Below are 12,786 nucleotides of genomic sequence, written 5' to 3'. Positions count from 1 at the left end.
TTAACATCAAACCTGAAAGACTGAATTTATTAATTTATAATGAGAAATCTAGATTATATGGATCTAGAATAAGCCTGTAGGCACCACCTTCACCCCCTAGAGACAAAGTGTTCTGGATATGATAATGCCCCTGAAGGACCAGTTTGCATAGGAAAGGGAGTGTATCTGTCCATTTAAGTCTGTATCTATTTTAACATTTTTACTCTGTGCCAGGCAAGATACTAGACGGTTTATAGATGTAATTTTATTAACTTCTCACATCTATCATGAGAGGGAGCTTCAAAACACTTAGCCCCATTTCATAGAAAAATCAGTTCAGGTTAAATGACTTAACTGAAGCCATTTAGTTACTAGGTAATAGAACTGTGAGGCACAAACCTGGCTATGTCCTTGGAGACTATTGTGTGTGTGTGTGTGTGTGTGTGTGTGTGTGTGTGTGTGTGTGTGTGGTACTGGGGATGGAACCTAGGGGCATTCTACCTCTGAGCTATACCCTAAACCCTATTTTATTATTATTATTTTTTTTGGTGGTGGTACTGGGGGTTCCTGGAAGCCCTTCTATCTCCGGGCTACACTCCCAACCCTATTTTTTATGTTTACTTTTTATTTTGAAACAGGGTCTAAGTTGCAGAGGACCTCACTAAGTAGCTGAGGCTCTTTGTGAACCAGCGATCCTCCTGTTTCAGCCTCTCAAGTACTGGGATCCTTGAAGACTACTCTTGGCTAGAAGCATAGGAACAAGATAGAAGAACAAAGCTTTCTTCACAGGGCCCCTCTGCTGTGAACAAAGCAGGGCTGCCCTGGGCAGCCGGCAAGACAGAGAAAAGAGAAAAGAGAAACAATATCCAAACTAACTGCTGTTCTGCATCTGCACCCTGCTTACACTAGGCAAAATATATCTCATACTCACCCCTCCCTTCTAAAACTTAAGTGAGAAAATGCATAAAAGAACTTACATATTGTGAGCTTGGGTCTAAGACCCAGACCTTTGCTTCCTGAGCCACACTGGTGAATAGAGATCTACCCTTCTACTCCAGGCTCTGATTCTTGTTCTCCAAGGACCAGACCTTCTGCAAAATTGTGGCAGGGCCAGGCAGGAGGCACTTGCGGGATGCTCTTGTCCAGGAGATGGGACAAAGGGTGCTTTGCCTCCTCCAGTCTGTGTCCTGGGAGTTGGCCTTCCCCCACACCGCTGTTGGGCCGCTGAGCACACCAGAGGCCTTTTTGCCACCATGTGGGAGACCTCACCTGAAGGAGGTCAAATCCAGGACTGACAGCTGCGGAGGTCATGGGCCAGAAATGGAACAGGTCATTTTTCAGTGCTGACATTTGAATCATGGTAGTCCACCCCTGAGCTCAGTCTGGTCTTGCTATCAGAATAGTGGGAGAGGTCTGATCACCCCCTTTTGGGAGTTCTCCGAATAGTGTCACTGGAATTCATCAGGTTTCAGGTGAGGTGTGTGTGAATGACAAGTGTATGTGTGTGATTAAGACATCAAGTCAAACTCAGTCTCTAGGTAAAAAAGGAAAAGAAAAAAAAAAACCTGAATACAGTAAGTTGCAGCAACTTTGGCCATCTGGATCAGTTTCCCTTAGAGTGTACACCGTAGCCCCTTTGCTTCCTCACATTTAGCCCTCCCTTTTTGATGGTGGGCATTTGGTTGATTCCCTTTGTTGGAACTTCTGTGGCATCTCTTGTGCTGGAACCACAGTTAAGTGGGAACCAGGGAACCTCATCCGGGGACTTGTCCTCATCTGTAAACACGGGTTCTTGTCCCCGTAGCTTATCTACTGTCCGAGAGTCCCATCCATCTGTCTGTGGGCCCTTCTGATGGGCTCTTCTCTATGTGTGTCTATTCGTATCTTTTTTCCTCTTGTAAAAATGCCAGTGCTGTGTCGCTCCCAGCTCTGGCAGGATCTCTTTGAGCATTTTAGCTAAATGTGTTGCTTATTATTATAAGGGTAAAAGTAAGAACAAAGATCAGGAGGTTAAATAAAACAGAGGGTTTAAGAAAATTGTAAATGATTTCTAAAGGATAAAATATATAAAAGAAATTCTATATATGTACTAAGGTTGGTTATTATTAAGAGAAATTATTTAAAGGTTTTTTAAGTCACATTTAGTGCTTTGATTCTGCTTTTTGTTTTTTGGTGGCTTTTTGTTGTTGTTGTTGTTATTTGTTGTACTGGGGATGAAACCCAGGGACATTCTACCTTCAAGCTATACTCCCAATCCCATTTTATTCCTTTATTTTGTTTATTTATTTATTTATTTATTTATTTGGTGATACTGCGGATGGAACCCCGGGGCCTTCTACCTCCAGGCTACACTCCCAGACCTATTTTATATTTTTTTAAATTTGGAAACAGGATGTCTTAAGCCAGCGGAGGATGGCTTTGAACATGCAGGATCCTCCTTATTTCAGCCTCCCAAGCGCAGGGATTCCAAGCATGGGCCACCACACCCGGCTTATTCCTTTATTTTGGAACAGAGTCTCACTAAAGTACCGATGGCTTCATTAAGTTCTTGATGCTGGCCATGAACCTGGTATACTTCTGTCTCAGCCTCTCAAGTAATGGGATTACAAGTGCACACCATCACACCTGGCTTGATTCTATATTTAAAACAATTGTGTTTTCTTAAGACATTAATCTGCTCTTGGTAACATTTACAAAACTATCCTAGAGAGCAAAAGTTTGGGGTTTTTGTTAAGATAATTTCCTACGTTCTTCGTATTTATTTATTAATTTTTTATGGTACTGGGGATGGAACCCATGAGCCTTCTACTTCTGGGCTATACTCCTAGACCTATTTTATTTTTTATTTGGAAACAGAATCTTGCTAAGTTGCTGAGAGCCTCACAAAGTTGCCGAGGTTGGCTTCGAACCTGCAATCCTCCTGTTTCAGCCTCTCAAGTACTGGAATTACAAGTGTGCACCCCCATGCCTAGCTTATATTTAAAATAATAAGGATTTCTGCTATTTGTAATGTTTATTAAAAAGCTTATTTAAGAAAAACAGGTTTTCTGGGTGTGGTGGCGCATGCTTGTAATCCTCACACTTGGGAGGCAGAGACAGGAGGATCGCACAGGTTTGAAGCCAGCTTCAGCTACTTAGTGAGGCTCTCAGCAACTTAGTGAGACCCTGTTTCAAAATAAAATATAAAATAGGGCTGGGAGTATAGCCTGGAGGTAGAAACTTTCTGGGTTCCACCCCCAGTACCACCCCCCCCCACACACACAAGGTGTTTTATCAAGATAAGCGCTTATGCCTGGCGGTGGCGCACCCTTGTAATCCCCGAGCTTGGTAGGCGGAGACAGGAGGATCATGCAGGTTGAAAGCCAGCCTCGCTGGCTTAAAAGACCCTGTTTCCAAATAAAATATAAAATAGGTCTGGGAATGTAGCTTGGAGGAAGAAGGCAAAAAAATATGTATAATCGCTTGTGTTTATTAAGCTTTGGGTACTTAGTAAATTGCATTTTAGTAAATTCAGTTTTTTTGTTTTGTTTTGTTTTTTGTGGTACTGGGGTTCCTGGAAACCCTTCTACCTCCGGGCTACACTCCCAGGCACCTATTTTTATACTTTTTTTATTTGGAAACAGGGTCTCTTAAACCAGCGCGTCTCTGCTTCCCAAGCGCGGGGATTACAAGCATGCGCCACCACGCCCGGCAAATCCAGGGTTTAAATACGTGTATTTTACAGTCTGTTGAATGAATGATGTTACAGGGTTAAAAATCCTAAAATTATTTTGCACTATGTCAGTCCTTACTTGTCTTCCTGGTAAACATTCAAATGAGAGGCACAGGTGGGGAAAACAGGTTTAGCTAATAAATAAATAGATAAATATATAAGTTAATTAATTAATAAAGGCTATAGAGAAAAAAGGGGGATCACATTCCAGGGGGGAAAATGCATCTTAAAATGGGCCATTCTCACATTCCCAGAAATAAAAATAAGAGATAGGCTTTGGAATAATCTCTCTCTGTCTCTCTCTGTCTCTCTCTCTTTCTCTCTGTCTCTGTCTCTCTCTCTCTCTCTCTCTCTCTCTCTCTCTCTCTCTCTCTCTCTCTCTCACACACACACACACACACACACACGGCAAAGTGTTCCAAGTGTTAAGACTTGTAGTCCCTTTGGACACCTTTAAAAACATCACAGCCTGGCGTGGTGACGCAGCATTCGGGAGGCTGTGACAGGAGGATCGCGGTTTGAGGACAGCTTCAGCTACCTAGTGAGGCCCTTTGCAACTCAGTGAGACCCTGTTTCAACATAAGGAATAAAAAATAGGGCTGGGATAGCTTGAAGGTAGAATGCCCCTGGGTTCCAACCCCACTACCGCAAAACAAACAAACAAACAAACAAACAAACAAACAAACAAACACCATTACATTTGGGTAATTTAATTGACTAGTCTTTTCATGTTGCAGTTTAGTGTTCTTTCTCTGTACCCCTTTTCCACAGGAAAAAAATCAAAATAAGCAGGGATCTGCAGATAGACGCTCTTGCTGTTCCAGTTGACCCTATTTGCTAGTGTCTAACTAGCTACCTAACAGGGATAGGTAAGCAATTGTTACTTTGGATTACCTGTCACTCTAGAAGTCACATCTAAGAACTAAACATGCTGTGCATCTGAGGTTTAGCTGAATGTTTCATAGGAGCTTATAAAGTAAAATACATGGGTTTTGTATACATGCAAGGTAACCAATGAGTGATCTCTTTATGCATTGTGCTTTGTATTTTTTTTTTTTTTTTTTTTAGTGGTACTGGGGGTGGAACCCAGAGGCTTTCTACCTCTGGGCTATACTCTCAGACCTATTTTTTATTTTTTTATTTGGAAACAGGGTCTCACTAAGTTGCTGAGAGCCTCACTAAGTAGCTGAGGCTGGCTTTGAACTTGTGCGATCCTCCTTTCTCAGCCTCCCAAGCGTGGGGATTACGAGCCTACGCCACCACGCCCGGCTTGTGCTTTGTATCTGATATTTAGTACCATTCAAAAATCCCTGTAATTGAGATCTGACTTAAATCTATTTGCTTTAACTGAATGTTTTGTTGTTATATAAAAGAGATACAATTGTCTATCAAATAATGAACTTATTTCTGATCAGTAATACTATTTTCTAAACTTGTAAAAGGTCTAGAGCTATTCTTTGATTTTTGTCAATGCAGTAAATATAAACAGACTGGCAATTACAGTCTTTTTTTTTTTTTTTGGGTGGTACTGGGGGTGGAACCCAGAGGCTATACTTCCAGACCTATTTTATATTTTATTTGGAAACAGGTCTAAGTTGCTGAGAGCCGCACTAAGAGTCTGTGGCTGGCTTTGAGCCTTTTTGATCCTCCTGTCTCAGCCTCCCAAGCGCAGGGATTACAAGCGTGCATCATCACGCCCAGCTACAGTTATCTTACTGAGCTATAAAGTCTGGATTTTATTCCAATTGTAAGGGTTAAGTTGATATATATGTCAACTTCTATATAAATATAATGTTAATTATTACTGGCTCCTTTAGAAGTTAAATATATTTAGAAGTATCTTCTAAAATACAAAGTGCACCAAGTGATCCTAATCTGCAGCCAAAGTTGTATACCGCTGATATAACAAGCTGCCACATTTCACACTTCAGCGCATTAGGAGTCAAATCACAGACAGTCCAGGGCATCCGGACCAGTTTCCTTATATTGACACCTGGCTTCAATTAGTTCAGAACCTCCCTGCCCATGGTTGCAAGGTCCAATCTCCCAGCTCTTAATCCCCAAAAAGCAGAAAATGAGAGTTAGCAACCAGGTGAAGCCCAACTACCGACCATTTTGGAAAATCCCCCTGAGGAACCAGACCTGCCACTGCCATGTGTCTCCCAGGCACTCTAGAAGCTGCCAGTCACACCGGTACCTTTGGCACCTCTTCATCCATCACCACTTCATGGCCCATCTGACGAGCCATCCAGCCCGGCAAGCAGGACCCCGACTCCACCATCCTCCTGTGCCGGCCCAACAGCAACATCTGAGTGGGCCACAGATGAGGTGTCTCCTCCACCACCACCACTATAACCACCACTGCCAATGCTAGCATTGATAGGTAACACACTTTCATCAGCTAGAGTGTTAGTGCCATCAACCACAAACTGCACAAGCTGGACGGATTTGCAGGAATAAATGCTTCCCAACTCCTTGAAGTATCGAGAAGCAGATCTGAAAATGCAATGAAAAGCCAACCTTATCACAGCAGCATGGAGTGCAGCGCTCTGTGATGAGCCAAATAAAAAAACAACAGGTCAAAGGCTCCCTCATCTCCGATGCCCAGGGCCACCCAAAGGAAAGAGGGCTTCTTTCTACCATGGCCAGTGTACATTCTATAAGGAAATTTGGCACTGGAAGAATAAATGCTGAAAAAAAAAAAAAAGACTGAAGACCCCATGAAAAGTCATCAGGCCTCTCTCTCAGTTCCTCTCATGGCAGTCAGCCAGGATGGTTTGCTTGCTGACTGAAGAGGACTGGCCCCTGAAGCCCCTCAGGGGTGCATGTTCTGACTGACAGTGGGGGAGGGGCACAGTCTCCAGTTCTTTGTTGACACTGGGGTGGAACATTCAGTCCCATAGCTCCCCCTCACTAACCATGCTGACATAATTAGAAGGACAGAAAAAGCCTCCAAGCAGATATTTTCACACCCTACAAATGCACCCTAGGGAGAAAAAAAATTATTCACCAATTTCTATTTTTGCCAGACTGTCCAGTTCCACTACTGGGTTGAAACCTTCTCAGCAAACCCAGAGCAGCCATCACCTCTTCAGACAAGAGTAAAATCAAGTTGTCAGTTCCAACCTCTTAGCTAATTTCCTTCTTGAAAATGCCCCAAGAAAAAAAGTGGAAACTGAGGGGCCAAAAGGAGATTTTATCAGCTGAGAAGTTGTAGACTGGTGGCCCACTGTACCACAATTTGGGATGATGTCACCGTAAGTTCTTGTTCTCAGCTAGTATAGAAATAAAAGCTGGAACTGCTGCAAGCTTAAGCAAGGTTTTATTATTACAGGCAGAAAAGACTACAGACCAATGCAGAACTTGTGAGCCATCAGCCAAGGCACTGTCATCGTGCATCCCATTGTGCCTAACCTGTACATGCTCCTCAGTGTGCTCCTGGCCCCTGCGACCTGGTTCACATATCTGGATCTGAAAGATACCTTCTTCAGCATCCATTTGGCTCTCATGAGCCAAGGACCAAAAACGCCCTTGGCTGTGACCACAAATCTTTTTCTTCCTACTCCTTGGGCTATACCCTCCTCCAGTATGTTGATGACCTCCTCTTTGGACACAAAAACTCTTCAAGGCTATGTCAGAAAAACAGGCCAATTGCTCACCCATCTAGAACACTGTGGCTAAAAAGAATTTTTTAAAATAGCCCAGGTCTATCAACAAAAAGTAAAGTATTGGCCAGGCATGGTGGCCCACCCTTGTAATCCCAGTATTTGGGAAGCTGAGACAGGAGGATTACAGGTTTGTGAACAGTCTCAGCTCCTTAGTGAGGTTCTCCACAAATTAGTGAGACCTTGTTTCAAAATAAAGAATAAAAAATAGGGCTGAGGATATAGCTTAGAGTTAGAATGTCTCTGGGTTCAATCCCCAGCACCCAAATAAATAAACGACTAAATAAATAAATAGAATAAAATAGGACTGGAGTGTAATTCAGGGGTAGAATGACCCCTGAGTTCAATTCCCACTATAAAAAAAAAAATAAAGCCTCTGGAATTCACCATCCAGAGAGGAAAAAGACTACTGGGGTCAGAGCAAGAAAGGCAGTCCAAGCTGCCAACTTGAGAATTCTCTGGAAATTTAGGGAGCAGTAGAGTTCTATCACATCTGGATTCCAAACTTTGTTGTAAAAGCAAAAGCCCTCTATAAATCTATGAAGAGGGGAGATAAAGATTGATGGGTAAAAGCATACCCCTGCCAGACAAAAAAGGCTCCAAAAGTAACCTTCACTGTACTCAGAAAAATTATTCTTAGATATGGACTACCCTTGCACATAGGGTCAAACAATGGACCTTTGTTACAAAAATCACTCAGGACATGGCAGTTGCCCTGGGTATCCTCTGAAAGCTGCATTCTGCATATAGGTCACAGAGTTCAAGCAAAGTAAAAAAAATAAACAAAAATATCAAAACTGAGTTAAGGAAGATATGTCAGAAAACCAAGATAACTTGGGTTCAAGTCTTATCCTTAGTCCTCTTCAAAATTAGATGCACTCCCACCAAGGGAACAGAGTATTCTCCATATGAGATCATGTTTACTTGACCCTCTCCCATCCTACAAGGGCTTCCAGGAAGGCTGTGTGAAATAAAAATAAGAATAAAAATTTATAAGCTTATGAGGAAACTAAAAAAAGATCATCCGTGACCTACATAAATGGTTGCTAGATAGACTACCAGTTAGTTTAATACCCCAAAATATCCTAAATAATCCTGAAAACCTAGTTTGGGTCAAAGACTGAAATCAGGCTCCTTTCAAGGCAAAATGTTATTTTTACCACCCCCACAGCAATAAAAGTCAAGGATATTGCAGCCTGGATCCATCACAGATGCCAGCAGCCCTGGAGCCAACAGCCCCAGAGACAACTCACTGGACTGCTCACAGGAAACCTGGAAAGCCAAACAAGCTAATCTTGAAAAAGATGACCTGGCCCACTGTAGTCACACCCAGAAGCTGCCTCGTTCACACACAGAGGAAGGTTGAGGGGCGTTATATCTCATGCTACAAAATCGGGTTCTTAGTTTTTGTGCCATAACTGCTTTAGGATTGACTTTATTAGTGGGATTTATGTGGTCTTAATTTTAACATTTAGATGTCTGCCCAATTTGACTTTGCATTGCTAGAATAAAGAAACAATTGACTATTCTCATTCTGTGGGGAGAACTATTAGAGTTGCCAGGAGCCCTCTACAATATTCACCATTAATGTGACCAAAACTAGTAGCCCTATTGTTAACAAGTTTGATACATGTCAGGTTTTATCTTATGATAGCCAAAAAAAAGAAACAAAAAACAAAAAACCCCAAAACCAAGGGCAACGCACATAACTAGCTTTAGATATGCTACTGACAAAAAAAAAAAAAAAAAAAAAAAAAAAAAAAAGAGATGCTTGTGTGGTGCTGGGTTGGGGAGGAGATCAATGCTGCACCTGTATGCCAAATAACATTACCTCTGATGGAACCATTACCCAGGCCTTAAAGGGATTGACTGCCCTGGCTAATAAATTGACAGAAAACTCTGGAATTGACAACCTTTTTAGCAATGTACTCCAAAAATAGTTCAAAAACTAAAAAACGTTATTGGCCCAATCTTAACCTCCTTAATAGCAGTAATGGGAGTTTTTACCCTGGTTGGATGTTGCCTCATACCATGTATCAGGGGGTTAATCAAACGAGTAATAAAAACCTCAATAGCTAAAAAGGACCCACCTTCATATGCCATCCTTATGGCTCTGACTAAAAGTAATGTCAAGAATCGAGAACGCCTTGTTAAGCTTGTTGAGAGGTCTCAAAAGGGGGCAATGAAGCAGAAGCCGGGCTATGTCCTTGAAGACTACTCTTAGCTAGAGGCCTCGGAACAAGATAGAACAAAGCGTTCTTCACAGGGCTCTTGTGCAGTGAACAAAGCAGGGCCTCCCTGGGCAGCCGGCAAGATAAGCTGCGGAACTTTTAGAGAAAAGAGAAACAATATACAGACTGCTGCTCTGCTTCTGCACCCTGCTTACACTAGGCAAAACATGTCTCACACTCACCCCTCTCCTCAAAAACCTAAGTGGGAAAATGCATAAAAGAATTTACATGTTGCTTACTGAGCCACACCGGTGAATAAAGAGACCTACTATCCTACTCCAGCCTCTGTTTCTTGTTCTCTGAAGACCAAGCCTCCTGCAACAGAACAAACCAGGATTTGAACCAAAACTCACAGGTGGACTAGTAGATCTCAGCTATCCATCAATGGTGAGATACATATTAGGTTGGAGGCAAGTTAGGTAATGGATACTGAGGTGCTGATTAATCAGACAGATGGCAATTTCCTATAAACAATGGGAAATGTAGACGTGGAACTTGGCTGGAACTATATCTGGAGATGTAAACTGAATGTACCATTCAGCATGATAACTCTTCAGGAGGTATTTCGAGGAAAGGGCTTCTAGTTTCTTGATAGTAGGTAAATATTTGTGCTTTTAACCTCAGTATGGGGACAGAATGCAGGAAGTTCACTGGGGCTGAGGAGGCATCTAAATGGGGTAGGACAGGGCACCTGAGGGAATATCTATGGGTGGGAGTTCTGGTAGAAAGGTTCCTGGGGTAATGGCCTCACCACCATCTTACCAGGTGGCATCAGCTAAAGATGCTCAGCGTCCAAGTGACCAAGACATCAAGAAGCAGCCTTGGGGAGAAAGTGGTTTGTTTGTGGATGAACCAGAGTCAGTGGGCTCTCTAGATTGGGGCACCCTAGAGGATCTATTTTTTATTTTTTGGTGGTACTGGGGGTGGAACCCAGAGGCTTTCTACCTCCGGGCTATACTCCCAGACCATTTTTATATTTTATTTGGAAACAGGGTCTCACTAAGTTGCTGAGAGCCTCACTAAGTAGCTGAGGCTGGCTTCGAACCCGTGCAATCCTCCTGTCTCAGCCTCCCAAGCGCGGGGATTACAAGCGTGCGCCACCACACCCGGCGCACCCTAGAGGATCTATAAGAAGGTCAATAAAGGAGTGTCTTTCTTTTTTAGAGGCTCAGTCAAGACCTCCAACCAGGGAGTGGAAGAACACAGCACAGTCCAGATCTGGGAGCTGCATCCAGATGGTGGCTTGGATGGCAGGTTCTGAAAGCCACTAAGCATTCTATTAGGCATGGTGATAAGATTAAACTCTACCTCAAGCTAAAGTGTCCTGTATTTGTTCCCACTCTATGCCCCATAGAATGAGGAAGAGTGAGGAGCAAGGAGGTCTGGGTGTCCAGTAAGCTCTACCTTCCTTCTTTCCCTTCTTCTCTTCTTATTCTCTTATAACGAACTTTCTAGGATTGGACGTGAGTTATTCTAGGGAAAGAATCTGTGTGCTGTAAGTTTCTCTGTTTTTGTAATTTACTTTTTTTGGCTTTCCCCCCAGTTTCCTAGTGAAGTGCTTTTTTGAACAATCTCAGCCTTGTCTGGATGCGGGAGATTTGCTCACATTTGGGCTAAGACAGCCAAGGGGTTCCAGGGCCCCTGGAAATTTAGCATGGTGGAGCCAGCAGCTGTCTCAGCTGGATTTGCAGGAAACAGCTGGTGGCGTCAGGGCAGACAGAGGTGAAATCTCGAGAGAGAGAAAGAGGTTGAGAAAGAGAGAGAAAGAGAAAGAGAGATGGGAGCAGCTGCAGTTGCTAAGTTCTTCTTGCCTGGACTCTTTCACCATAGAGGCTGGCCCAGGCTCCAGCTCTCCCCACCCTGGCTTTACTCAAAAAGAAACGAGTTATGGGGATTATAAACAGTGGTGAGTGGGGACCTTAGGTTGGGGGTGTCAGACCTGGAAGACTAGTGGTATTTACCTGCACAGCTTGACAGCACCTGGGATGTGTTTGGGCTGGGGGATTACACCCCAGCCATTAGTTCTGTTTGGATTGAGATCCAGTCAGGGTACACACATTCAATTGAAACAGCAAAAGGCTGGAGGAATTTGGGCCTCTTCTGTTAGTTTAGTAAACCGAGAGTCTCTCGGAGCTTTGTGCTTTGCTCTGGCCTGTGTCTGATTGGGAGGCCCTCCCCCACCTTTACTTCCCTTACTGGGGTGAGCAATGGTGCTTTTTTTTTTTTTTAACTTAAAAACTTAAAATGACGTAACAACCAGGGAAGAGCTAGTTGGCCCTTTGGATGGAATGGCTGAGGTTGGGAAGGTTATTCAGAAAGTTTTTTTGAGTAGTCTCCTAAGCCTACTAATATTTTGCAGGCTCAGGCTTGGCTCCCAAGCAGCAGTGTTTAAATTGAAATCTTGATTCTCTTGGTAACTTGATGGCTTAGTTTAGGCCTCAGGTTGCTGTTCCATGAACTGCCTTGAAATTTAATCACCCAAATTTATTTCCTAGAGTGTTTTTCACCGTCTCCTTCTCTAGGCCCATTAGTCACCATCCCGTGACCTGACAGAGTGATTATTAAAGACCCTGGTGGTTCCCTCTCACTAGATTTAGGGGTGTTGGTAACTCTGGAGGCAAGTTCTAACTTGGGTCATAGTTGGGTGGATTTTCCCTCAATTGGCTGTGAATCTTCCCTACGGGCATCCTAGAGGCCTGGGAGAATAACACTGTGCACCTCCTGTTCTTTCTTTACAGCGTGACAGGTGGTAAGTGAGTTCTTCTAGGCCTGATGTTCTCAGGCTGAGGATTATATTGTCCTTTCCTCCTAGGCACACTGCTGACATCTCTCAGCTTCTATTTTCCCTTTTGGTAAAATGGAGATCATACACATTAAAAAAAAGTGGGGGTGGGGGAGCAGGCAGAGCCTGGTATATCAGCATGCAACAAATATTAGCCCCTTCTCTTCCAGTTGGGACAAGACTCAGGCCTCCCTTCTAGGGTCTTGAAAGATAAATTTTATGAGTCTGATTTGTAAGCATTCTTACAAAAGTTTATTTGAAGAGTAGTTCCATAAATTAAATGTTTAGCTCTCGCCCCCTTTCAACACAGTTCTTCTCTTAAGTATGAGTTAAAAACCTACCCAGTAATAAGTGCCAGGCAGGTATTATGAATATGCTGACAAATTCTAGCTGGGGTAGTTCTTGGATTTGTAGCTG

The sequence above is a fragment of the Muscardinus avellanarius genome (genome assembly GCF_963383645.1).
Source record: "Muscardinus avellanarius genome assembly, chromosome: 4".
Taxonomy (NCBI): Eukaryota; Metazoa; Chordata; class Mammalia; order Rodentia; family Gliridae; genus Muscardinus; species Muscardinus avellanarius.
The sequence above is the reverse complement of the archived record's forward strand: the minus strand, read 5'-3'. Positions refer to the sequence as shown.